This window comes from Babylonia areolata, chromosome 27 (genome assembly GCF_041734735.1).
Source record: "Babylonia areolata isolate BAREFJ2019XMU chromosome 27, ASM4173473v1, whole genome shotgun sequence".
Classification (NCBI taxonomy): Eukaryota; Metazoa; Mollusca; class Gastropoda; order Neogastropoda; family Buccinidae; genus Babylonia; species Babylonia areolata.
The window spans coordinates 15,320,654-15,323,863 of NC_134902.1; positions in this window are offsets into that span (position 1 = coordinate 15,320,654).

Sequence of the window (3,210 nt, forward strand, 5' to 3'; positions counted from 1 at the left end):
GTTTCTAACAGGAAATGAAGGGAAACAACTGTGAGTGGGTGTCTACACAAATTGTTACCCCTTGTAATTCCGCAGCAAGACGCTCTTGTTGCTGGCACACAGAGTTTGTGTCTGTTAACACATTCATTGTGACCAGCATATATCATTGCGAACCATGTGTGTACATAAGTGTTTACTCGATTTTTATTTCTTTTTTCTTTTCTGATATCATTTATTGTGAGACATCAACTTGACAAACGTCAGTTTGTCTTCTTTTCCCAAACTGACTCACTCACTAATTTTCTTCCGGCCAAGGCATGTTTCCACGTTCATTCCTTAATTCATTAAATCCGGTTGAGATGTTTGTCAAGTTTAACTGAGAATCGGTGATAATGACTGCAAACAGACTCTGCAGCAGATCCAGATTCTGTCTTGGAGATTTTGTTTTCTCAGTTGGCGCTCAGGGTGAGTCAGTTCGATTGAGCACTACTGCCGAGACACAAAAAATCAGAGATATAGTGTACTCCAGATACTATGTATGCGTACTGGCTTAGCTTTAGGGCAGATAAGCAAATTATTGATTATCATCTCGTTAGTAACGCTTTGGGAGAATGTTTGGTGTTAGTCGTAGGTTGTAACTGTGGTGAGTCTTCTTCTACTGCCATGGTGAACAGTTCAGTTACAAGAAACAGTATACGTATGTACGTATATCTTTTGGCGTTACTTGGACTACATACATCAGTACCAAGGCAAGAAAGGAAAAAATCATCTGTCCAATGTGACACATCACGACATCTGTCACTGGAAAAGGCCCACAGCTAAACATAGACTCAGTTGGGTGGGTGGGATGGCCAACTGAGTGGCGATCGATCGTGTTTCAGATCGATTCCACCCGAGTCATGTTCACGAGACGTCCGTCCCTCAGCGGCCGTGCGTCACTACGGAGCCGGCTCTGGCATAATTTTAACAAATGATTTTGTGTAAGGGTCTCAGTTCACACCGCAAACCAGAGAAAGGGAGAACTGAGGGGGCGAAGACTGCCGGTGATGTGTCAGGACTCGGATGCGGACTGATCTCCCGCCGGCCATCCACCCCCACTGACCCCAACTCCCCCACGTCTCCAGTTGTCGCCGGGTTGTTTTTTCGGCCCTTTCAGTTTTTACTTACGCATTAATATTGAATAATTTTCTTTCACATATTTCAGACCTCAGTGTCCCCGCCCCTGAAAGGGCTCGCATCGAGACTGATACCGTACGTCAGTCAGGTGGACGACACCAACCCCGGCCGGGCTACTGCCGGCACATTCAGTGGTCAAGCTCCTCATGGCTCCCCGGCGGAGACCGAGGACTTTGAGAGGACGCTATTCATGAGACAGACTGGACTGACACTGTGAAGAGACGCCGCGCGCACACACACACACACACACACACTCACACACACACACACACACACACACACACACACACACACACACACACACACACACACACACACCGTGGCACACACACACACACATACACTGACACAGATATACATATTCAATTATGTACTGATTTGTGTCAGTGTGTGTATGTGTGTGTATATATACTGATGTGTATATGTGTTACACACACACACACACACACACACACATATATATATATATATATATATATATACTATAGTTATCAGTGTATCTGTGTCAGTGTGTCAGGGTATATACGAGCCGAGTATATATATGTGTGTGTGTGCGTGCGTGTGTGTGCAGAGAGGACTGGTGTTCTTCTCTCTCTCTCTTTTTTTAATTTTTTTTAAAGCCTCCTACTTATTGTACAAATCTAGGTCATATGTTTCAAGGCGGCGGCCACGCGAAGAAAAAATATATCCCACACATCTGACGATGATGGTCCCGTGATTGCACCGGCCGTTATGCCACATTGATTTTGCCTACTCAGTACATTGCCGGCTTCTGACACAGTGCATCGATCGTCGCGGCTTACATTGTTTTTCTCCCGGTCCGCATGCGTGACCCACAAACCGTGATGCAAATGAATGAAAGAGCTTACATAAAATCAAGGCATCAGGTTAAACAACAACAACAACAACAACTTCAAACACTGAGACACGCCCAGCCTCCCTCATGTATGTCACGTCCTTTCAACTTCACTATTCTCTCTATATCTGTCTTCTCGGCTCCCCACCCCCCACCCCCTCCTCCTCCCGCTTCCAGTTTTGCCGCGTGCCTAGACTGTTCCAATGATTCATTCAGTGCATAAGCTAGGTATGTATATTTACATAATTGTATTGCTAGGCGATTCATTCATATAAAGGCTACGAATGTATATATACATAATTATATTGCTTTCAAGACACTTAATTGCTGAATAGGTTTGATCGTAAAATCACTTAATTGCTGAACAGGTTTGATCGTAAAAGCACGAGAAAAAACACACCACCGCTGTACGTGTGTGTGTGTGTGTGTGTGTGTGTGTGTGTGTGTGTGTGTGTGTGTGTATTCCTTTATATAAAGGCTACGAATGTGTGTGTGTGTGGATTCATTCATATAAAGGTTACGAATGTATATTTACATAGTATAATGCTTTCAAGACACTTAATTGCTGAATAGGTTTGATCGTAAAATCACGCGAAAATCCACACCACTGCTGTACGTGTGCGTGTGCGTGTGCGTGTGTGTGTGTGTGTGTGTTGCGGTATGGACTGACAGACAGGTCTTAATGTAGTGGAGGCACTCACATCACTGTGACCCTCACTCTCCTCTACGGTTCCAGTCACAATGTAAAGATTACCTCACACACACACTGTCTGGAATCACATTTTTTTCCCACAAGAAAGACCAGCATGCTGCTTGCTAGTAAAGCATATTCACTACAGATGTGATATAACATGATAAAATGAATTGAACCTTGCCCAGGTCCCATTGTCGGAGTGTATAACAAAATGGACCCACTTTTTTTTTCTTGTTCTTCTCTTTCTTATTCAGCAAAACTGAGACAAACACACCGCCATGTGTAAAGAAATACTTTTTAATGATACCCAAAACAACTGAACCATCAATAAGCTATATGAAGACCCTTACCATCAGATAAGGTTGTGGGTGTACACGGAAACAGCTGCATCTGACAGAAGCGTATGCACTGAGACAGTTATAACAAGTGCACGTGAAAGCAAATGAACCTTCAAAACAAACAAACCTTCAACTTGAGTTTTGGTCTGTGATACATTTGCAACAGA